General features: G+C 35.8%; 1 protein-coding gene across 3 annotated transcripts in view; it reads left to right on the plus strand.

Annotated features, from left to right (window-relative positions):
- LOC134663144 (protein trachealess) overlaps positions 1–26,980 on the plus strand; it is a 188,463-nt gene that overhangs the window by 27,613 nt on the left and 133,870 nt on the right. The window lies entirely within an intron of this gene.

Raw genomic sequence — 26,980 nt, forward strand, 5'->3', positions numbered from 1 at the left:
TACATAATATACATAATGTTTTTTTTGAGTCTCAAACATGCACTGAAAATGTGTATCCCGCCTTTGTGTAGAGTAAGGTTTAGTTTTTGATTCTATAAATTTTTCGATGTCTACAGGAAACATGCGGACGAGTTAAGCATACAATAAATAATAAGTACTTTCTTTTTATATGTATGTAATCCAGTGGCATGTATAATTGCTATACGATGAAAAAATTAACACCGTTATTTATTTATTCAATAGGTATTCATACCATTAAATCCAATTGATAATTTTTTCGAATTTTTCTAAGAAGAAAAAAGAAAGAAACTGCTATTTGTAACAAGGGACACGTACATGGTACATAATATACCTACATATAGCCGGTCAAACAACTTTTTTGGTAAGATAAAGGCGAGAGATTCAAATTTTCTATGGGAGGATTACCCTTCGCACCTACATTGTTTTTAGTTTGTTGAAAAAAAAAAACTACTGACGGAAATGGCTCCCCAGACTTAATTTAGGTACATTGATTGCATATAATGCACATCCTTGTGTTTAGTTTTGCTGCGAGTGTAGAACTGATACCCATAAACCGCAATTGTGGTCACCCTGCCGTTGTTTGACCGCTGCCTTCTGGATTATCTATAACTACTACTAGTTGCGGTCGACGCCATGAAAAAGGTGAAAAATTGTAATAGTACATTTTATTGCAATTGTGCAAAGTGTGGTATTATGTACGAGTCCCGATATGTATATTTAACATGTGATGATGTTTTTTATACGTGATTTATGTCGAATGGCAAAATAAAAAATACATACACCTAAACCAGAAAGTATTTTTTTTTCTAATCGATCGAAGAAACTTATTTTTCTGAAAGTTATTAGTTTAAACAAAAAAAAGATTGAATGTACCTATAAGTCTGTGGGTCAGGCATTAGCCTCGTAGTTGTGGGGTGACCGCGGATCGGATACACATAATTCGCAGTTGTGCCAACCCTACCCTTTACTACCCCACTTGGTGACCACGAAACCACTCACTTGGCTTGCACAATACCTACGGTATTGTCATTCCAAAAGTTTGTCTAGACTCTCTCTCTCTCTCTCTTTGAAACTATTAGACAGATTTAGTTTACGAACCATGTTTTTGTTGTATTATATTATGCAATTGAAATAAATAACAATTACACAGGTAAGTATAAAAATACACTGTATTAGAATTTAATGAAGTATTTATTTATGTATTTATTTTCTTACGCTTAAAGAAAGCATAAAGAAGGGTCGTTGAAGAATTTTCAAAGCAGGGGTAAGTTCCTATTTTGTTTGTCCATCTTTAAACAACTTGACACTTATTTCTACGCGTTCTTGAAGGGATCCCAATTATCTAATTTGCATCAGCAGTTTGCAGATTTTTTTTACTTTATCCTTTATGTACCCAATGCATGTCAGTTGGTTGACATATGTTAAAACAGTGCTGCTGAAAATGGTGACAAACATTGTACTTAGGTGCATGGTTAGGCATAAATATGCTGACCGATTTCTTGTTGTACCTATTTACTACTTCCTAGATTTTGAAAAGTAATTAATTTTAATTGTAAAATATATATCATTTAACCATTATTTGGCCATTTTATTTAAAGTTATAAACTACAGTTTTTTTTTTCAAATTTGAGAATTTTTACGATATATCATCTCATAATTACGAGCTCGAACGATCGTAATGGGAGAATAAATGTGTTCCAAAATATTTCCATAGGTACCTACTGTCATACGAAGTCTATGAAAATGGTAACAGAGTGGATATTCAAATCTTGGAGCGCGTTAACTAAAATGGCCAATTTACGTCTTCATTTTTGCTATTGACTCAACTGAGTCAACGTATTGGCTCAATAATAAAATTTAATTGAGTTATAAGATCAACACATGCTTCTTAACCTTCTTATCAAATACAACTTAGTTGAACACTTCCAAAATACGGGTAATCAAAATATTCAATCATAGAAAAAAAAAATTACGATAACAATACAAACGCGGGTAATTTTCACGAGATATGCACCTTATTCTGTTTTCATTGCGTCTTACATCATTGCTTCCATTGAACAATTTCCTTCATAGTTTTTATTGGCAATGAATATGTCAATACGTTAGGTAAGTACTCGATTTACGATTTTATTCTTTACGCGCTAAGAGTTATTAAATGCATTTATCAAATGACCACTATCATTGATTAGTTTAGGCTTATTTGCAGTGTCGTGGGAATAACAAATCTATGAAGACGCATTAAGGGACAGGTTTTTAATTAATAGATGTATCTCACAAATCAATGTGGACCTTAATTATATGACGGGGCAGTTTATATTGAAGTGCATGTGTGATGTTTTACAACAGTGTTGACACAAGTAATGTTAAGGTAAAAGTTTTGCCAGATTGGACCTTTGTCTTACATGTTTGTAGACAAAACGGGAATACATTGTTAAAGAGAAACTAGTTAAAAAATCTCTAACGGAAACCAGGCACTCTGTGCGTTAATTTATGTTGTTCTCAAGCAGCGAAACTTTTTGTAATACTGTCTTACTTTACCGGTTTCAAAATCTGATTGAGTTGAAAGGCATAAATAAGTCTTACAATCAACAATAAAAGTGTAAAACAAAAAAAAAACATTATTCATTTTTGATGCATATTAAACAGAGGCGCATTTATATTTTTGAAAGGAACCTTAAAATATAATCATCGGTAATGTTTACCAATTTGCCGTTACTTACAAAGTTACGCAATTACGTAAATGACCACCAATAAGTGACCTGATTAAAGTATCAATTTCCCACATCATGAATACATACATGCGTTACTCGCCGGGAGCGAACCTCGATGCCTGGCATGGAATCCGCGCCGATCAAATACCAGTTAATGTTACATCGTAAACATACAGCTCTCTTATTTGCATTTCATATTTGTGGCTATTAAGAGGATGCATTGGGGACTTCGAAAACCATGACGGGATCAGAGGAAAAATCATGGTCGCAATTCGCTTCTATGATAATAAAACAGCACTGTCACTTCACTTTTTAAATCGATAAAAATACAATCCTCCAAGCAGCTGTTGTCGTCGCGTGTTAGGTACATACCTACTTGCCTGATGCATTGACCACGGAAAAAACATTGTGAGCGAATTCTCTGCAAGCGTTTTTCTCCGCAGCGTTCGGGTTAGAAGTGTTAGAACTGAGAGCACTGAATCGTTGGCTGCTTGTGTCGCAAGTGTTAAAGCAGTGTCAAAGCACAGTTGTTTATAACTTGGAGCCGTCAAGTCAAGACTCACAACACAGCGGGGCCTTAACATCGGCCATTATCCAAAAAGGCGCAAACACCGCGTTGGATTTTTACTCAAAATTTTTGATTACTTTTTTTTACTTACCCAGTACTTAAGTTAAACGTCTCAAAGCCTCCGCAATTTGCGGAGCCCTGAGTAAGCTATAAATCAAGTAAAATTGTTTTTTCATTATGTCCCCGCGTAGTGTTAATATTCTATCAGTGTCGACGTCAGTTTTATTGAGTGGTGATGGATGGCAATAATTGCCTGTCGGACGTGGTTTAAGTTTAAACAATGCAATGTGTTTATTTATCTATTAGTCGTTAAGCACATAAGTTTTCCGATATGATGCACCAAGGCTACCGAAAATGCTACAGCGAGGATAAAATATGTATAATTTCTATTGCATCGGGGCTAGTATTTCTTTAAAACAACCACCGCAAAGGCCGTATAGATAGATAAGTAGAGGAGTGAGAGTAGAATTTAAAGCTACTGACTGAATTTTAGCATAGTCTTCTTTATGTTATGAAAATAGTAAATATTATGTGAAAAGGAAAAAAATAAATAAACGATAAATAGGTAGGTAGTTAGGTAGGTATGATAGAATATCTGAAATGTATATATTTCTTACGAAACGTTTAAGCAGAAAGTAGTCTGCCCGAAAACCAATTACAATTTTCAATCAACTTGCTAAATGTCAAATTAAATTGTGATGGCGCGTGTCTCATTACCTACTGAACTATATGGGCCCACGCAGCGCTTTCATTTTATAGTGAAAAGCATCTCATAAAATGTAATTTATCCACTTGGTAAATGGAACAGTTGATAAGTATCTTTGTAGGTACAACATTTTTCTGTAGCGCAAAAAAACTGTTTTTGGAACCCGAGACACAGATTTCTAAGGAAATAAGAAATAACAAGACCTAAGTTTACTTCTAAGCGGCGGGCAAAAATAGTTTAGATATATCTTTCTCGACTATACAGGAATAACACAAGTCGTACCTATCCGAGTATAATATTGTGATTGTGACCAATGCTCGAGTAAAACTTTTTGCTGTTTTACAAGTAACATTTTCACCTAACTTTTTTTTCAAAGCCACGTCTACAGGTTCGAAGGCCTGCACAAGCTAGTTATTACGCGGGCGCGGGTATGTTATCGGATGACGAGAAATTAGCCAGTTTGGACAGGCCTGACACTAGCCTAACTGTATACGATGCGTATGAGTTGTCGGACCTGCTGCACTACAACGCCAATACGCGGCTAATGAAATGTTATGGGGAATAAATGAAATTGACGTTTCTTGCCGTTTTTTAATAACCCGTAATGAAATATTACTTGTAGTTGTTGTGTTGATTTGTTAGTTGCGTTAACGTTGACAGAAGGTTACATAAAAAAATCAATATTTTTTCAATACTTACCTACAATAATTAAAGTTCTTCAGATTTCATTTAATTACTAACTCATGCTATGTATCTTTGATCATTTTTTACGATGATGGGTTCCTAGCCTAGTCAAATGTATATTTAATAAATTAAAAATTTAATGTTGGATACATTCTGTAGTACATTCAGTATTCTTGATTTAAATATTCGCGCCTTCGTTAAGATGTTCGTTCTCTGACTCACTCTCTTCCGTCATCTCTGTTTAGCTAATAACATGTAGTAGCGATAGTTTAATTGAAATAAAATATATTCAAGTGTTTGGAAGTGTAGTGATGTGTATTAATTAATTACCGTCCACCTACGGCACCTAAATATATAACACATTCGGTCGGTGTAAACGTAACCTAACAGTATGTCAGTATCGCTAAGGTTGAAGCGTAACTAAAAAAAACTATAAGCTGCGCCATATATCAAGTGGCTTTAAACTGATGGATGGACAATTTTGTAATTAATATTCGATATATCGATTTTTTACTTTGCAACCTTTTGCGAAGTAATCGGATCGAGTATCGATATCCTTTAATCGACGCTTAGCTCTAAAGTGTTGTTCGTCGCGTTATATTATCGTTATCTATACCTATGTTTGGGAACTTTGGGACACGACATTTATCTTGTCCATTTTGCGCCTTCTTTGGATGTTAACATTTATTTTGTTAGACTTACAGAATATTCCATTAAGTACATCAATATTAAACTGAGAAAGTCTACTCAATTCTACTGAAAAAATATAGACAAATTTTTGATTATTTATAACTTTATTAACTGGGGGCTCTAATATTATTAATCAAAAATTATTGTAAAACTGGTTATAAAATAAGTATCAAACATTTTGCATTTCCTTAGTTTAGTAGTAATAAAGGACAAAAAATATTAGGTACAAAGTATCTTGTATGGTTTTATTACCGACAGGTGTTAATAAAACACTTTGTAATTATAACTGGTTATAATTAAGTCATTTAATAAAATACTGTCCATGCTTCTGGTCATCGATTAAAGTTTTAATAATTCATATACGCAGCACATGAAAAAATACATAACATTTAAATAATAATGGTTTAATGTTAATATATTATAGAACAATAAAATTACAGCAGTTTCTTTATTTGTAGTTGAAAGGTTTTTTTACCGTGAACAGCTATTGTTTAACTATATTTCAATGGTTTTCTTCAACATAGCATGCCGCGGTATTAAAATCTTATGTTGTAATGTTCAGTATACACAGCATGGCAACTATTTGGGAAGTCGTTGAACTGATTTCTGGCTTAACTATTTTTAGACACCTTATGGAAAATAATAACCCACCAAAAACATTTTCATGTAAAATGTTGCCAAGACGAAACCATAAGGCTCGCACTGACAAAAAGTTATCAGATATCTTGTAGAGCCAAGCTTCTAACTCTACAGGCCCTACCTTCACAGACTCTACACCTTAGTCAAAATATGTGGCTATATTGACAATATTAATCTGTGTTAAAAAAATAATTGCTCTAGCTTCAAAACCCACGGAGGAAACAGTCGAGTACGTTTGTATGGAGAAATGACCACTCCTGTTGGCTCTTAAGATGTAAGGATGAAATTAGATATATAACTGGTATTTTATGATTAGACACGCCGTACGACTTAATAATTTTTAAAGGTTTTACAGCGCCAGTTAGAATTGCATAAGCGAATGAATAAGTTATTCGGTGCCTGTTACTAACAAGTAAGTATATCTAGATTTATTTCTAACAAACCTGTTGTCGAAATTGATATATATCTAAGGATATAAGAATATTAGGTACCTATCCTTAAGTCATTAAAAATGCTAATATATTAAAGAACGTTTTTCCTGGGCATAAATCTCGTTTTTTCATGGGGAGAAATTCTCTTTAAATGAAAGATTGTGAAGTAATATGTTTAAAATATCTGAAAATATTATTGTACCTATTATCTAAACTTCTAGGATCGCGATTGCCGATGGTACCTCCTCTTTGTTAATCATGTTACCTTCTCAACTTAAGCGCGATAAAAGCGATAGGTACCTATCTCTTATATCAATCGTAATAATGATATTAGAGAAGCCAATTTAATACTTGGACGCGTAAGATAAAAAAAACATTCGCCATTTTGATTTACTTATTGACTGATCGGACAGCTGACGGCATCTATCCCGATCGCAATGTTCTGATACTCGGGCGGTTTTGACGCAAAGTGCCGCAATTTTTTATTACTTTTTATCAAATTGTAGGGTGTAATCCCACTAGTCAAGTACTAGCTTTGTAATTCGAAGCATATCAATATAATTTCCGTACCGGTAAAGAAATAATGAAAATAGTAATTTATGTCTACATCCTACCAAAGTTTAATAAGTATAACCATGAACGTAACATTGTAACTTACAAGATAATTACAAGCTCAAAACGTATAGTTATTATGAGATTAAACAGTTTTGCCCTACTGAGACCTACAATTGGCTACAATCGAGTTAATTTAATTCCTTTAAAACTAAGAAAAATCTACTTATATGACATAAAAGTTAATTCTTTACAAATTACAGAAGGGATCCGCAGATGCGTAAAGCGATTTTTTATAAACGCACAAATTTGATCGTAATAACAAGTTCATGCATCCTCTTTACTCTCATACAAGAATATACGTTGGCTCGTTCCCGCATATTTCTTAAAGAATATTCGTTATTGTAAATAAAACTCTAAGGTCACGGGATAAGACTTATTGCAGGTGTATTTAATATGATTGTAGTAAGTAGATACCATGATCGGTTAGTGGTCAAAGTTACGAATTTTCTTTGATTGGTTATAAACTTTGTTCCAATAATTTTACAGTCTATAATTGTCGGTTTAATTTTGACAGCGTTGGTTCCAATGAAGCTACTTTACCATCGATCTGCTCCGATATATGCTGGCAGGTCTATAAAGGATAATAATTGCATTTAATTTCTCGCGGATACTACCCGAGTTTCGTGCAACATTGTTTTGGTAACGGTACTTTATTGGTGTTTTTGTTTTCTTAATTACCTATGTTAACTTGTGGACGGAACAATTAATGATTTAATTAAATAAGTAAGATTTGTATAAAATTTATTTATTTAATAGGTTTTCTGCGGGTGCTCCAAGTCCAGTCGTATGTTAACATATTTTGTTAATTTTAGATACCTACTGAATGCATTTTTTTTATTAAAACAAAATTAATTCAGAAATTCATCAAACCTTGTTAGTAAAGTATAGGTATGTATATATCTTTCTCGAGTATTATTAATCCCTATCGAACAACTAGGCGATAGTATAGAATAAGTACATAATTATCAATGGGTCTCATTATTAGTAATAAGTACATTCCATATTTTTTACATAGCATTCAATAATGTATTTCTTTAGTATTTAGAATGCTCAGTCGGCAATTCCTCTTCGTCGAGAGACGCCACCAGTCAGCCCTGACAATTGAACAAAATTGTCACCGCAGCGAGTGAATTATCCTTCAGATAATTGCAGGATAACATACTTTAAGTCTAGCACATTACAAACATTACAACAACACATAAAACGTACAAAAATAAACCTTAACATCTCAGTAATTAAGGCTTGGTAGGATGAACGTGCCAAATGGTGTATTTATCCATCATGACAGTGCCTATTATCGAAAAAGAAAAAATAATAAGGGCCCATTCGATACCGGCGAAGAATTGATTGGAGTCGATTCTAGGTACCTATCGATTTTTTCCGACATTATACTTGGAAATAGGATGGAAATAACTTAGCTTATAGGGACGTTAACATCTTGCTTACTGATTTTAATTTTATCAAAATAGATTATTTGCTTGGATATTGTCGAAGTTTGTTAAGGTCTTAACAAGTTTCCATCTATATTCGAATGAAAGTTGTCTGCTCCTGTAATAATAGTTAAACATATTTATTTATGCAAATAACTAAATTATTATTACAATTTTTTTTCTGTACCTATACAATTGATCTTTTTGTGAATTTCTGCTATTTTTATGAAAAATAACATGTAAATTTTCAATGAGAAATAAATATTATCTATCTATCTATTATCAGAGAAATGAAATGTTAATAAAACGACAATATTGAATCTAGCTGAACTTTCAAAATTTTCTTAAATCCATTTAAGATATTGATGGTTAATCGTCATAGCCTCGTAAATTAAAAAAAGTTAAACTTTAGGACACCAAATTATAGGTACCAAACGATGTTTTAGACCTACTTATCATCAACAGATACAAAATATTAGTTCCATACTAAGTGACCTGTTTTCGTCACGCGTGGATATATCTAATGATTTATAGGTACAACCTGCCCGTATGACGTGCTTAGAAACACGGCCATTTATTATATGCGCAAGATAAATGAAAATGCCCGTTTTAGCCTAAGTTTAAACTAAAGGTTATAAGCTCGCTAAAGGAGTTATCACAATCTGGTATACTCTGGTATAATCTGGAAAACTCGGAATGGCTTGTTCACTTGTTCGGATGGGTGACTTATATTATTAGGTTAACATCAAGTTGAGAGATTTTAGACCTTGCATCCAAGGAGAATATGAGCAAAACTTTTACAAGTTTTACAACTAAGATGATAGAGCTCGAGACCGGTAACAAGTACCTAATCATGATAAGCAATACTGAATAATAATTGTGAATGGGGGGTAATATTTTATTTGTTATTTAGTTCTACTCATTCTTAGGTACAAATTATAAACTAAAATAAATTTAGTTTATAATTTTGTATGTTTACTCAATATATTGTTGTTTGGTTTATTAAAAAAAACATAACATATTTAGGTGTAACCTATATATATTTAGAATTATATTTATTGATATTTAGGACAACAACAGCCGTAAATAAAAGTTTTACATATGAATGCTTACATAACAGATGACCAATAACAGCTATATGCTCGGAAACGATGATTGCGATATACATGAAATTTGCAATACCTATAGGTACGTAGGATTCGAGATTATAATGAAATAAAAACTCAAACCAAGGAAAAATAACGTCGTCGACATGCGTCGTGACAGTTACTGCTATCGTACTTGCGCCAGGCGCTTGAGGTTTACTTTGCAAACCACTATTGGTTTATTTTGATGCTGTATGGTTTTGTAAGCCACCACAACAAGCATTTCCTCTCATATCGCCGAACTTTCTGACAACTCCGGCAATCCGAACAACACTTGGGCCTAACAAACAATGTAGATACTATCCCTCCATTGTTGGATTCCTTGTTTTTGGCCATCCCGGATTCCCCGCGCGTTTGCGCCGACCGAACGCAATGCTTTTTGCGCCGACTCAGCTCAAACGGATCCGATATAGCCGCGTGTAAATTTATAAAGTTTTTAATCGACTAATTAAAAGTTCGTATAAGGCTCGCGAATTTGATGTATGAAGGCCAAAGTGTGTCGGTGTAGGGGACTTATCATAATGTAGATTTTTAATAAGTTCACGTAAAAAAGGCGAACGGGGCAAAGTGACGTTCGTTCGCTCCGTAACTCACACGAGCAAAAGTAAAATACCATAGTTTAATAAAAAAAAAACACAATGATGAACGAATAGTTACACATTATTATTGATTCGTCATTTAGGTACAGACACACGAACATGGTGAAACAATAATAATGGTTTTTTGCCGACTACGAACCTTTAAAACTTGGTTTATTGTTCTAACTTCTAACTAACACAACGCATAGAATCATATCAAAAAAATTGTTCAACGCAAATACGATAGTGACATCCACCATTATACTGCCACCCGTTGCTATCACTGTCGTGTATGTCTCTTCAGTAATGACAAACTCGAGGATAACAATAAGTAGTTGTAATAAGTACTTAGAAAAAAGAAAAAAAAAACTTTTTTGAGTGGTTTGTATAAGCAAATGTGTACCGATATGAGGACTGTAACGTGGTCGTTAGCCGGCCGGACACAATGGCGCTTTGCATCCCGCTCGCGACAGGTGGATCGCTGTACAGCCGATATAACCACCACTGGATCATTTCAGAAACTCGCCTGTATGTTATTTCTACAAAAGACATGTTGTAAACTAACAGCTCATAAGCCGTTGTCGTCTAAACAGTTTAAATTATGTCTCACGAAAGTTTAATATCGAGCTCATAAGCTGCCGTTTCTATTTCAGCGACTGTTAGCAGTTTAACAGCAGATTCGATATATAATTTATTAGCATTAGCTGATGACTGAAAGTCCGATGTCGAAGTATAAAAATCGTTAGGTTGGGTTAGTTTGGTAAGGTTAGTAAGGTAAGGTTAACCTTATGGTGTTTCATTGAGAAGACCAAAAAAATGAATAAAATTGATGCCTTTATGGCTAAAAACTTGTTAGTCAAGGTACTCGTATATGCCTGAAAAATTATGCTGACATACTTACATACATACGTTACATACTTACATATATAAAGCGCCTATTTGAAAAGTTGATAAGTTTTCAATAATTTAAGATGTAAATCACATCTACACAAACGTTACATTTATAAATTGTATACTTAACAGCTAGTATCTTCTTTTGGTGTATTATCACCCCTGAATTATATATCTTTCCCATGCACGTGCATTCAATTGGAAATAATTTAAAGCGCGCAGTTAGTTAAAATATCGAGCAATGTCGGATAGACGGACGGACGGACATCTGTGTTTTTACATACGGAGCCTAATGTATATATTTTATTCAGCTGATTTAACGATGCAGGTGTTTTATTGTGTGCTAAGGATGTAGCGATTTACGAGTTTGTTTTTATTCACATTGTTTGTAAGGAGTATGTGCGGGGTATGCCCAGTCCAATTGACCATTTTGGACACAGGGGTTTTTAGAAAAGAGTCCATTTGACAATTAACTTTGAAACTAGCTAAAGTTAGAATTCGCTTTAGGTTTGAAAGCAGTACCTAAGTACTGCTGGTAAAAGAAAACGAGGTTAAGCTAGAGCTATGGTGAAAGGTTTGGACATTTGTACAAGTTGATGGTTGCTCTTTACGAATGTTGCTGAATGCTGAAAGCCTCAGCGCTACCCTCCCATTGGAGGCTCTGAGTAGTTTCTGAGAGTTTCGGTAGGTAGCGTAGACGTCGAGCAAATTCGCTAGATTTTTTTTGCTTTAATTTAAGGCATAAAAAGTATTGCACCACGAGACAGCTGTAACGCCTGTCTACTCATACTATTGTGGGTCGCGATATTAGTCATCATGCGGTGACCGAAGAAAGAACACTCGGTTACTCCCAGTGATGTCACTGCATTACGTACTTTAAAACACCTAATAAAGATTAAGTTTATTTATTTCTTCTAATTTATGTAGAACGAGCACCAGCGGCGGTAGTAGAAAACACTCACTTCTCACATACCTATTTCCCCGCTCATTCCTAATCTTGTCGAATAGGCTCCCCTTATCAAGTATCATTTTCCTCCATGATATCTAAGAATTATATTTATTTATTTATTTATTTAAACTTTATTGCACATAATACAAATTAAATGTACAAATGGCGGACTTAATGCCTAAAGGCATTCTCTACCAGTCGACCATAGGGCTAAACAGACATGGTATAAAAATGGTGCAGGAAGAAGATTATCCCCAAGATCGCCCGTAATTGACTACTCCTTGCAACGCCAGATTCAAACAAACCCAGAAAAGTGTGTGATGTACACACTGATAAGAAGTGTGTGATAGGCAGTGGCCTAAGCATCGAACGGCGCGACACTCCCGCGCCGGCCGACGACCGTCCGCGTCGCCTGCGCACAAAGCCCCGTACATATGTTAATTTCCTTTACGTCGCTGCTTGACATGCAGATTGGAAAACACGCGATTGAAACTCGAAAGTGTCTCGTTTCGAAAGGGGTTATTAATGCCGATGATTAGTTTTTAGGGTTCTATGTTTACAAAAGCGAGTAGGTACACAATAAGTTTGAGCTTTAATTACAGTAATCCTCGATTTTTTGTTTACATTTTGTCATCACTTCGCAAATTCTCATAACTGTGTTCTATGCAAATATATTCTTTGGAGCTTTTAATAGATTCTGATCTATTACCCAATAAATACATCGAATAAGTATATATATACATATATGTATATCAATATCAATTATTATTAAAACTCAGACAGAAAGGGGAAGCCCCCTGCTCCGAGTCGTTCCTCATGCAAAGGCTGTCCGTGATGATCCAGCGTGGCAATGCTGCGAGCATTGCACCAGGAACGACATGAAGCGTTTTGTCTTTTTAAATTTATAATTTGAATTTTTATTTGTAATCTTAATCAATTAGTTTGATTTAATAAATGTCTTTTTTCATATAAAAAAGAAAATATTATCCCACCAAAAACATTTTCATGTAAAATGTTGCCAAGACGAAACCATAAGGCTCGCACTGACAAAAAGTTATCAGATATCTTGTAGAGCCAAGCTTCTAACACTATAGGCCCTACCTTCACAGACTCTACACCTTAGTCAAAATATGTGGCTTGACCGCTTCGTCACATGGGCGTAAGGTGAAATATGTATTCACTATTCATTATTTTTTAATATAAAATAGTTCTTGTAATAATGAAACGGCCAAGCCACATATTTTGACTAAGGTGTAGAGTCTGTGAAGGTAGGGCCTATAGAGTTAGAAGCTTGGCTCTACAAGATATCTGATAACTTTTTGTCAGTGCGAGCCTTATGGTTTCGTCTTGGCAACATTTTACATGAAAATGTTTTTGGTGGGATTTCACATCTTTTTGTAAAGTTGCTTATGACAGTCTTCTGATTTAAAGGGTTGCGGGTGATTTACTATTAAAAATCCTGAAATACGTACTTGGGGGGCATCTTTTATATATAATCTGCTTTTTACTGATTCCCCATACAAACTTCAACCCCCTTTTTCCCCTAACGCCTTTTTCCACCCCTTTTCACCCTTACGGGGTGATTTTGGGGTTGAAACTATTTTATATCCTTCCCCATAACAATAACTATCTACATACCAAATTTCAACGAAATCGGTTCCGCGGTTATCGATTTCCCATACAAAATTCCACCCCCCTTTTCACCCCCTTAGGGGCTAATAATTTCAAGTTTTTGAATTGTTTTGTTGTTTGTGGACTAATACTATCTCACATACCAAATTTCAGCTTCCTAGGACTTCAGGAAGTACCCTAGAGGTTTTGATGATCAACAGTGAGTGAATGAGTCAGTGACGAAATCGGGGTTTTTTAGACATTAATAAAATCCAAAGTATAGGAGCTATGCAATTGAAATTTTTTATGCTTAATAAGTCCACTATTGACATCATATCCCGAGAGTTTTGTTTATCTGGTGTAATCCAAACCCAAGTTAAGAGGGTTCAAAAAAACGACGAAGCGCTTCGAGAAAAGGTAGGTAGTGCCCTTGTGCTTCGCTTTGCTCGTCTTGGCGGGGGCACTACCGTGCCCCCAGATTCCATCATTTCCATAATCCATTAACTCGTAATTCTACTTACTTACCTACTAACACTCGTTATGATAGCTTGTAATAGTAATGTCCAAAACTTAACGATAATGTAATTTTTACTGATATTGTTATACGTACCTTCTTTACAATAAGTACCTACCTATGTCTTTTACTAAGTTGGTAAACACAAAATAATACATTCACATTCGTAAGTATACTTCTGCGTGACTTGTTCATACGGAACCCTAATGTTTCAATTTCTATCGCTCATAACTCATAAGTGACAACTTCAACCGCGCTCAAGGAGTGTTTTATTTCTTATTTTATGACATGTGTCAGCCTCCAAGTGTTTAAACAACCTTTCTTCATCGTGAAGTATTTTTCAAATTGTGTCTTAAGGACAATACTTTCCTTTTCTTTTATTTTATTTTCATTGTTAAGGACACAAGTTGTAGGTAAATATGTTCATGTAAGTAGGTTGATAGGAAATGGATCATTTATGAGACCTTAAAACAAATGAAGTATCTCGTTTTAGAGATACATATATAGTTGCAAACTATATAGCGTACATGACTTGTCTGAAAGTCAGACTCCGTAGCCTAACGACGCGATTCGGGAAATGATTTCTTAGAGATTCACTAGATATGAAATAGTAAATATATGTGACGTTCCACGGAAAAAGGTACCATTGCCCTGGCTGAATATTGGAGCGGCTTTAATAATAGCGTAAGCGCCAGCCGCCATGAGGTACCTTTTGCCGTGGAACGTCACATATCTTTACTACTTATTTCATATCTAGTGAATCTCTAATTCATTTCCCGAATCGCGCCGTCAGATATAGCTATAGATATGAAAATTCGGGGTTGACAACTGTTAACTCCGAATTCGTGTCGTTCGTTCGTGTCAGCTAGGTGATTCTGATCAGGGATGTTGCGGATGCAGATTTTTTGACATCCGCGGATGCGGATGCGGATATTTAACGGCTCACATCCGCGGATGCGGATGCGGATGCGGATGTCAAGATTAGGTACTTAGAACACGTCAAATATTACATTTTTAGTCTTTTTTTATTTAAAAAAACGAAACGTTTAGTATTTGAGCAAGAATATAGGTGCGTTATAGGTAGGTATAGGTATAAACAGTAACTAGGCCGACTTTTCTGAATCTAGAGACGATTTCGTTATAGGTAATGACGAAATTACCTAGCACTTACGCCGCCGCTAAGACGTTCCTGTACCGACTTGTTCGACATCCGCATCCGCATAAGCTCCGCATCGATTTTATGCGGATGCGGATGCGGATGCGGATGTTGAAAATAATGCGGAAGTTCCGCGGTTGCGGATGCGGATGCGGATGTTCGCAACATCCCTGATTCTGATTCCTCGATTGGGCGGTTCCGAATGTAAACAAATACTCGTAACAATATTATAATAAAATAATTTGTACTATTAAAGTAGGTACTTGTAGTTGACGAGAAACTTAAACTAGGTATGATTTTATGATTTAGTCTGTTTGTTTGTGTCGTCGGGCATTTTGCGTCTATCCCCGTCCAAATACACTTGTTAGCGTAAACAAGGCCTAGCGTCCAGTTTATTACGTCCACCGAGACGTATGGAGATCGCCCATTATGCGCGCCCTTACCCTACGAGTGGCTAACGGCGCATCAGTCACAATTTAAACAAAAATACGCTTGATGCGACTCGCTTTGTTTCTTCGTAAGGCTTGCAGAAAAAGGGAGTTTTCAATTTTGATTCTGATGTTTATTTGACTCGAAAGATCGGGCAGTCTTAGCTTTTGAGTTTTTCTCCTCCACTTCGCACATTTTTCGGCATCCTGTTTTGTAAGATCAATGGTGCGCGGTAATAGGTTCGTGTACAGTCAGCTGCACAGGTAGTTGACAATAGATACGTATTATACTTATGGTTAGTGATGTATAGCTAAAAGTTGTAATATACATCACTAACCATATACTTATGGTTAAGTGATGTATAGCTCGAAGTTGTAATACTTCGGCAAGCGCAGTAGTGCAGTTACGGATGAGTCGCAACTCTAGTGAGCAGAAATAGACTGGTCCAAACAAACATCATTATTCGTCAACTTTAGCTTTCAAATATTTACTTTAAAATATTACATTTATTAGAAATATTTGAATAGGTATTTTAAATATTTATTTTGTTAAATGTTTTTTTAGACGGTGAACACGTTATTTAATTTTTATTTTATTCATGTGGGGCAACAACTCCACTACAAAATAAATAGTCTATTACTATAGATAGCTTTTGTAGCGTGTTAGTCATAGACATTTGAAAGTTTTTCATATCAAAGTAACCCTATTTCAACGGGCCTGGCGAAATTCCCATGCCCCAGCATCTCCGGCGTTGCCCACGGTACCGGCTAGAAAGTAATAAGTCGGTAAAAATGTGCATACAATGCCTGCATTTGAAATGCAAAGCGCACGCATTGCGTCCGTCAGAGCTTATATATCGCGCGCCGCGTGACGGCAATTGCCCACTGTTTACTTTTCAACCAAATACTATTCAATTATTGTAAAATTTATAATCTTTTGTTTTTCAAATATTACATTAAAGCATACATAGTGTTATGACTGACTGCCTATTATCTATAGCCAGTTATAAGTCTGAAGGTACCTTATTAACTAAATAATCTACTAAATTAAAACACGGTTTTCGACGCTTAGGTAACTTGTTTTTTCGGTGTACTTACTTTGTTCAAAAAATGGGAGATCGATACGCCAGCGTTCTAAGTCTTAAGGTATTTTCAAGATTAAAATACGTATTTGTCTCAAATCTCTTGCGTAATATACAGCGTATTTAGACTTTGTGCTTAACTCGAACATTACCACTGTTTCAAAGCCGCAGCCATTATCTCCCCAAAACTCCAAAACAGCGTCTTAAATCTCCCAAGAATTAACTTAAAAGCATTATTTCATGTAAATCCGTCGACATTGCCATCTTAAAATTACTTTTAGTGCTCCTTCTTTGATGATAAAAAAGGTCTCAAGTGCATGAATATTTCAAAGGTAAGCATCATCTCTATACGAAATGTAAAGAATATCAAATTGCAGGGTGCCGAAACTGTCGGTCCGGTTTTTTAATATGAGTAGATGCGATGTCTTGGGTTGGTTGGAGCCCACTGGCTCCAAAAAGGGTCAGGTTTGGAGTAAACTTTGTGCAGGGGCACTCTTGCGGTCAACCGCGAAACGGGTTACGGGTAATTTTGTGTGTGATCGCGAGTTTGATTGTCGGTTACAGGTGTTTCGGGTTCGCTGTTGTGGTTGATAAATCTTTCTTTAATTTTGTTATGGTCGAAGCTTCTTGAAGGATGTCCCTAAAATAAGAGATACGTAGCTCCAAGAGGATAGCGTAGTTATTATAGTCACTAAGAATTTTTGACATGAATTTTATGTAGTTAGTTTAAAAGTGTACGTAATTATATAATAAGAAAAGTTTTTTTTTTGAATATAAAAACTTACCTACATTAACTAATGTTTTAGATTACATCATATTTATTGTATGCTTTTCTAAACAACAATAGGTACCCAGTACCCACCTACTCCAAATTGTTGAACTCGCCTGAATATTTCACCTGCACTGGGTTCACCCCGCAATAAAACGGGAATAAAGGTAAGAGGGCAATGTCGCATCATCGGCATTGTCTGCCGAGCACTGAGCCAGGGGTCGTGTACTATTGGTAAATACAATAAAAATAAATAAAGAAGAAAATTCGAAGGAATGGACGAAAATTATGAAATTTGCTTTACCAACTGTGTAATGCTAAATACAAGTGTGTTAACCGATTCCACAATTTTTGATCCCTTCAAACCGTTTTGTTATGCAAATACTTGTGAAAATACTTGTAAATCCACCATAATGATCTTGAGAATAAGAACGTGTCAAGGTAATTTTGAACACCACGCCCGCTTAGCAATTTCTTCTGCTGACTGTACTCAAAATTAAGACTAAAAATATTGTTTTAGTAATACAATTTCACTAGAGGTATAAATTTCCTCAAAAATGGTTAATCATATTTTTAAGTAACACATCAAATAAAAAAAAACAACTGGAAAAATGCAGGTGTCGTCAAAATCACGAGTTGCACTGCCCTGGCGCCTCGCGCATAAATCCTCATTAGCCCCCCGAAGGTTTACGATCCCAGTCCCACGGTGCTAGTAACCGAGACGTTGCTTACCCCTGACTTTTAGAACTGAGTGATTGGAGAAAATGTTCAAATACGAGTTTTTTTGAACGTATATTTTGATTAGCGGTTGAATTCATCGAAATAAAAACAAACTCGTAAAAATATTTAGTTCAGTTTGTTTTTCAGAAGCTAAGTAAGTATTCAGGGTAATTTAGATATGACAGATATTCGTATGTGCCGTATTCGAACTTCAAGTTATTCACAAGAGACGACACTTACTAGATCCATTTCCATTCTAGATACGTTATAGTTTAGATTTCAACTAGTTCTCTTTTGCAGCGCAATTCGGGCAACAAATCTCACTTTTACGTTAGATAGAATTAGATATCCATTAGATGTGAATTGGATCTCTAAGTCATATCTTGTGGAAATCGTTCAAGAGTATCTCCAAAATCGCGCAAATGTCAAATTTGACAGGTTAGATCTTAAACATATCATTATCGTATCTTGGTGATGTCTAAAAGATATCTAACAGATGTCTATTTCAAAATTCGAATCGGGCCCATAATGTATTTTTTATCAGTTTTTATTTTAGTTTTGATCTAATTTTACAAGTTTACGTTACGGCTTCTGGGGTCATGTTTTTTTTAAGGTTCCGTAGGCAAAATGCTAAAAACGGAGCTGTTATGTCCGTCTGTCCGTCCGTATATCACAGTCATGTGATACCTACTAAAATGAGATTACTCACGACTCACGTCTAAAATATCGTTTATCATTTGCCATTATTTTTAATGTAGTTTATTCATAAAGCTGACGTAAGCATCAGATATCTAATATCAGCAGGAACCATTAACGTTACGGGAGCACCAAGATGTTGGAGAAACGTATGGGGTAGGACTGCATCGCTTTTTTTTATTAGGTACCCGTAATGCAATGTAGTTTCCTCATATATCTGACTTTTTAATTATTAATTTTGAGAAAACATACATTATGAATTTTACAGTTAAAGGTTACCAAACTTTCACGATCTGAAAAAAAAGCGGCCAAGTGCGAGTCGGACTCGCCCATGAAGGGTTCCGTATTTAGGCGATTTATGACGTATAAAAAAAAACTACTTACTAGATCTCATTCAAACCAATTTTCGGTGGAAGTTTACATGGTACATCATATTTTTTTTTTAGTTTTATCATTCTCTTATTTTAGAAGTTACAGGGGGGGGGGGACACACATTTTACCACTTTGGAAGCGTCTCTCGCGCAAACTATTCAGTTTAGAAAAAAATGATATTAGAAACCTCAATATCATTTTTGAAGACCTATCCATAGATACCCCACACGTATGGGTTTTAAGAAAAAAAAATTTTTGAGTTTCAGTTCGAAGTATGGGGAACCCCAAAAATTTATTGTTTTATTCTATTTTTGTGTGAAAATCTTAATGCGGTTCACAGAATACATCTACTTACCAAGTTTCAACAGTATAGTTCTTATAGTTTCGGAGAAAAGTGGCTGTGACATACGGACGGACAGACAGACGGACAGACGGACAGACGGACAGACAGACAGACAGACATGACGAATCTATAAGGGTTCCGTTTTTTGCCATTTGGCTACGGAACCCTAAAAAAGTGTTTTTATTTTCTTTACTTACTGAAAATATGTAGATAGTTTTCGGCCGAGAGCGGGATTTGAGCCTGCAACCTTCATCTCACTAGAACAGAACTATTGGACTTCTTCTTTATCATTTCACTTTTGACATTTCAACATTGGTGAACAAAAAACTATCGGGTTTCCTATTAAATCAAACAATTTATTAATATGTATACTTATAGAAAATCAGAGACTTGTAGGTTTTTGATCTTGTAGATTCGAATGATAGGTACACGTACGACGTCCTGGCAAGTAAACAAATAAAGATGAAAGCGTGGGATTTGCTTGATTTCGGTAGCTCAGTTAGTTATAGCGACAGGACTGGTAATCCATACATTTTGTGAATTCTAATCATTTTTATTTTTATTTTATTTATTAAACTTTACACATAAATTAACAGTATAACACCAAAGCACTTATGTGGTATATTACATAATTATATTAAAATATTTATACTTACAACAAAACAAACTTATAACAATGAGATCAGGGATGCATTTTAACATTATAACATTATATTATTTATCTATGCACCTTATCAGTTTCCTGTAAAATACACCAGCACTATCAGCAAATATATCTACATCATCTGACTCCAGTATGATGCGGTTAAGAGCAGTTTGGGCCCGAGCGGTGGGAGCGTTGGCGCCGCGCCTCGTGCGCGCGCCGGTGCTCGCGAACAGGCGCCGCCGCCGCCGCGCCGGCACCGCGCCGCCCGCGCCGCCGGACCCACCCGGCACGCCTGTTGCGACGTTTGCCCGTGGCACCTGCAGTCCCATTTTCTCAAGCACGGATGCGCCATCTACTTTATTGTGAAGTAGTTGGCGATAATGCATTATATGTAGCAGCTTTCGTCTAGTCTCTAGTGTTTGAAGGCCGACCATTCCTGTTACGAATAGAGACGGATACATGTAGGGGTAATATCCATAAAGACGTTTGTAGACATGTCTCGAGAATTTCTTTTGCACTCTTTCCAACATCGTAGCATATTTGGTTTCATAGGGATCCCATACTACAGCACCAAATTCAAGGCGACTACGGATGTAAGCGTTGTAGAGCATGAGCATTCAATGTTTCCTTCTTTATAAATTGTTATTTTATTCGCTGGTTATAAAATAAAACTAAAATGTTAGTCTCCGTTCAGTTAGCGATAGGAACTCATGGTCTGGCCGATCACCATCGGGGGCCCGCGGCCACCGAGATATTTGCCCGGATAATGTTTTACTTAAGCAAAAAACCGTAACCGGCCCGCGAACGTTTGCATACTTAACCAAGTAGGTGATTATCGTGATGGCCGGTGCGTATACGCACAGCTATATGCGATCTGATGTGCGCCTGTCATAGAGTATGGAATATGCTAAGTTTTTTTTCAAATTAGATATTTTGGTAAACGTGTACCCGTACCACGAGTCACTGACAGTGCCAAACTGGTGGTAGCTATACTGGTTGGTTTTACTCGAAGTTATGAAAAGCTCAAAGGAAATATTAATGATATACCTAATTCAATGAGGTTAATCGCGCAAAGCTTAACGCAGAAGGCGCTTCAATCGTTTAAGACGAAACAGGAGCTGAGATTTAAATATTTTAGGTAAATATACCCGTCTCGCTAAAGGAAGCGGCTCCTAAAACTAGTGTGATAAGGGCAAGGCGAAAAATCCTGCGTAAAAATCTCAAAAATCGAGGTTTCGTACTCGACTGTTTCTTTCTCCAAAACTTAACCAATCGTAACCAAATTTGGAAATCTAAATGATTATGAAATTATCTGTGTCGGACCGTTTTGCTTTTTTGGCTAATTGATACCAGTTTTGAATACCACGCCTCTCATTGCGGCATAGTCAATTAGGCCATTTTGGCAATTTTTAAAGGGCTCTAGCGCCTTAAAAAACAAAAACATCAAAAAAAGCAAACCGGTCCGACTCAGATATTGACAATATTAATCTGTGTTGAAAACATCATTGCTCTAGCTTCAAAACCCACGGAGGAAACAGTCGAGTACGTTTGTATGGAGAAATTACCACTCCTGTTGCCTCTTAATAGCAAAATATGTCAATATAAGATACCTACCTAATATGCCAAATCCAAAGAAAAAAACCAGAGACCCATGGTATCAGTTAGAACTAGTATAATCCGTGGTTAAAAACCTCATTATGTGTCTTATGAGTAAAGCTAAAAGATTTTATACAAAAATATCTAATTTGAAATTTAAAATTAGACGGAGGATGAACGATAAAACGGTAGTAACTCAGATAAATATCTAAATATCTATGTTAAAAATTATAAAATATACTCCACAGGCATAGACATAATAACTATGCCTATGTAACCTTTTTTATCATTACCAAACTTATATCACTTGTTTTTTTTGCGTAAATGCGCCATTACCTATATTTAAATATACAGTCAAGTTTATTGGTTTCTGTGTATTTATGAGGCACCAATATTATTTTAGCTACTTGCTTAAACTACTTACCCCGAAAATATCCAAGAAAAACAAGCAACATAAATAATTTTCCTATTAATAATTGACAGTACGGTGGCGTCCCGAACAATTTATTTATTATTCACGCGGTGTTGCCAGTGTTCTGTCATATTACCCCGATATTGGGGAAATATTCGCGGCGCGAGGGGCACGCTTATAGGCCTTTACTGTTGTTTAGTGCTAGCAACTTGGATACATTCTTTATTGTTTTTTGTTTGGGTTAAGTTTTTGGTGTAAGGAAAATGTGAACGCAAGGTTTTGCCCTAATTTTTCTTTTTATATTACAAGATATTTTCGGCATGTTAGGAAGATACTACCTATTTAGGTTCGGTTCTCTTAAGGATTATGAGCATAATGATATGAGAGTTGTAGGATAATAAGCTTATAAGCTATACCTAGCGTACTATTATTAGGGTACAAACATATTTAAGGATTGGTGGTTGGCGAGTTACAAGAGTTAATTGCTAATGAAATCGCATTAAATAAAGGCAAAATTTTACTAAAAAAATTAGTAAAATAATTGACTGTTTACTGTGACTAATTAATTTACAATCCTACGGAGCTCGAATCAAACTCCAGTTGAACAACAACAAACTTCAAAGTCAAAAGTCAAAATCTATTAATGAATCATCAGACTGGGATACGATTTGGCCCACTCACACAAACACAATATGTGTATTTGTATGTAAACACAGAAAGGGGACCGGCGAATTTTCCGAGGGTGTGACACTAGCACGTGGTTTGCCGTGGCGAGCGCTGGCTTACCCGAAAAGTTCCGCGAAAATAGTTCGAAAGAACTCACGTCACATTTGGATCTTTTTAAAATTCGGTTAGAACATTTAAACGTAAGAACTTAAAGCATAAAATCGCGGAAATATTGTGATATTATTAGTTTCCGTTATGCTAGTTATTTTATTATTTCTTTTCCGAAAAATACAGTGTCAGTTTTTAAATATAACTAGGTACTTTTTAAGCTTAAAAGTAGCGTAAAAGGTTTTGCGGAATTGCTATTTCAACGGGTACCTATCGTAAGAAGTGTGTCTTAGCGATCTCGGTTGTAACTTAACTTTTTGCCAGTGATTGTATGTTTTTACATCCACGTCGAGTGACATGAAAACATGTCTGATCGATTGCTTATTCCCGTGCCCCGGATTGTGCCCTTATTCGTTTAATGTGGTATTTGGTGTTTTGAGTTTTCCGCGAAGCGCGATGTGGGAGTCCTCGGCTTTTTTCCCCGAATGCCCAACTTCACTTAATGAAGAGATTTGTATTGACGTGTTGCCTGCGTAAATAATTTTCGGAACGTACATTTTTGTATTTGGCTAATTAATTGTTCCGTGTATTGTAGAATGGAATGATTATTTTGAATAAAATATTTACAGTCCTTCTCGGGCAGCTTATTGACCTTATTGTATTTCTTATTACATATACGTGGTTTCAAGAACGGTTCTTTAAAATATTAAAACAGTCATCTAGAACATATTACGAACGCTACTTATTGTTATGCTTATTTTAACCAGCAGTTCAACTTCAGGCTTGTATTTACTTGCATTAAATTGTTATAAGTAGTTAGATTTGTTCTTAATAGGCATCATCACCACAATCCTTTAATCATACCTACCTAAAACTCTTTTTACCATCATATTTGACTACCTACAAGCTACAAGCCTAAAAAAAACAAATTGACGGTAGCGTTTCCATGACGAATGTGTCAGCGGCGCCTTTGATAGTGCGGCACCACAATCGTAAAGTGTTCGATTCGGAATCGGAGTGAAGTAAATCGGTGTGATTGCCATCGAATAGATCGATTTCAGATTGACTGTGATTATCCGTGATTGGAAGGGTCTTGGCAGTTGGAAATAGTTTTGTGTCGTCGATATTTTGATGACTTTTTGAAGTGGTACATATATCACTGGTGCCTGTGAAATATTCTAACGCAGTGGCTTGCAGTTTTATCTTTCATCACATTATTTTCTTATTGGGATGATTTATTTGCTAGGTTTCAATTTATCAAAATTGCTGATTATTATCCTTTTTTTTTACAATTTTATAGTATGTTTTCCGTTTTGTGATTAGTGAAACTTATAGTGACCGTATACCTTGTAATTTTCTATTCGTATAATATATGTTTTTGCTCAAGTATCAAAATGTTTCAAGGAGCAGTCGTCACAATTATACAGTGCGTTAATAATCAAGTTAAATATACAAAAAAAAGACGGAACTCGTTTCCTCCAGCTATGTTTCTATTGTCCCTTAGAGTTATTATGTTTTAGAGCCTTTAAGTCAACGACAAAAAATGGCCCCCCGTGTGGATTTTTTTAAGTGGTTCGCTTCATCTGATTAAAATTGTTTCTTAAATATTCTAACTCAAAGTAGTAGTTACCTATTTTACAAAAGAACATAGCGACAGACATATAAATACAGAATATTTGTACAAATGCTTATCCATGTAAGGGATTTCATCCAATAAATCTCCAGTATACATTTTGTTTCGGTATAATTTTTTATATGAACAACAATCATCCTTCCACAAATATTGACTGTGTTAGCACGTATATCTAGCCTAGAAATATGAAGTTTATTCTTGCATTGGTTAACAAGGTTATTAGTTCCTTAAGTAAAGTTATGTAACCCGCAGTTAATACCTGTCATCGCTGGAGTTGCAAGTATAGGCGTTTACATATACTAGTATGTATTTGTGGTTTTCACGAAAACGTAGTCACTTGTACGAGTTGTACGTATTTAATTTTATAGAAACCCAACAATTTCGTACATTTGAACACCTTTTTGCCCTGTTAAAAAGGAAATTCAAAATCAAAAAGATTCCAATTTCGAATCACTGCATGGTCACAGCGGGCGCTAACGACATCTCTGAGTCGCTAAGTAGAACTATTGTCCAATTCGATTCGGTTAACTCCGTGGCTCGTCGGCTTTCTGTCAACTAGCCCATATTTAGTGACGGTTGCGTATTTTTAAATCTGGAATGTGTTTTGTCGGCAAGTACAGTGAAATGTTTAAATCAATTGAGGGTGTGGGTTGTTGAAATTCTATCTTTATTTTTTGGACCATAGGATCTGTTTAAGATTTGAGATATGATGAATAGTAGATGTTGCTTAGGAAGGTTGTTAATAGTAGAGATGCCCTGAACAGTGGTTTTGGCCGAACACCGAATATTCGGCCCCTCTATCGGCCGAATACCGAATATTCGGCATGACATGCGAACATTTTGAGTCACAATTATTATGAAAACTGTTCGCCAACAAAGCTCAACGTTAGATGACGTTAGCTAAGATATATTTTTGTTGAACAGAATTAATGAATAGAGTCAAACAAATCAGACTCATGATAAAAATAAAATGTTTTTTAACCAACAAATTCTTAAAAAAATGCTCTTCTTCTACTTTCCAAGAACACATTCTAAATAAACCTACATAGTTTTTTGTTATTTTTATTCTACAATTTTTCTATTTAAGTAGGTGCAACAGAGATTCGGTATTCGGCCGAATAATAGGCAACATTCGGCCGAATACCGAATATTCGGCAAAGTGGCCGAATAGGCCGAATACCGAATAGTTGCAGAATATTCGAGGCATCTCTAGTTAATAGAAGGGTTGCTGCTTGATTGTTTGTATTTGTAGAGGCCAGTTAACATTGCTGGTGCCGCTATATACAAGTTGGTTGTTTTTTAACCCTTGGCCATACACTGCTAGCTAAATGTGTACTTGGGTTATACAGAAGTCTGAACAGTACACTTTTACTATCAGAACAACTTCGACACCTCAAAAAAATTACGTAGAAAACATCACTATCTGGGGGCTTAGTCAAGATCACAATCGTACATCGCGCCAAACGAAATGCAAAAATGTATCGAGATGACAGATACTACGAAATGTCACATACCTCACTATTTAAGTTTCGATTGGCGTTTTCTATCGATGACTGTTATCTTGGCTAGGGCCCCTGATCGGAAGCAGCAATTTTCTTTCGCGTTTTCGTTAAAGGTTACACACTCATTTATTATTACTTTCCTTTAAAAACAACCTGTATGCAACTTTGTAAATTAGCCATTACCTGTCCAATTATTGGTCGTACTGTAAAATTCATCGTAGGTACTTCTTCTTCTCCTTGTCCTTTTCCCATTATTTGGGGTCGGCTCTCCTAGTTATGTTTCGCCAGGCTTCACGGTCCTGGCGGCCTAGCCAACGTGACAATCGCTTGCGCTTCGCCATCGAATCGCTTTGTGTCTCTCTATCACTCCTCCATATTAGGGTGACAGTGACAGTTGCGTTTCGTTCGCTAAGGAGCGATAGCGATTGGCATGTTGTCTACGGGGCCTGGGTCGTCTCAGGTGTGATTTGGGCTTCTTCCATATCCCTCTTGACTGTTGCCAGCCTGGCCAGCCATGTCAGTGGGTCTTCCTCGTCGTGATTGTGTAGGGAACATATCTAGCACCTTACGTGTCATGTTTTCGGGTTCTCGGCGCATGACGTGTCCGAACCGTTATCATTGAATTAATATATTTAATTTTTTTTTAAGTTTATTAATCTTATTTTTAT

This window comes from Cydia amplana, chromosome 1, assembly GCF_948474715.1.
Source record: "Cydia amplana chromosome 1, ilCydAmpl1.1, whole genome shotgun sequence".
Taxonomy (NCBI): Eukaryota; Metazoa; Arthropoda; class Insecta; order Lepidoptera; family Tortricidae; genus Cydia; species Cydia amplana.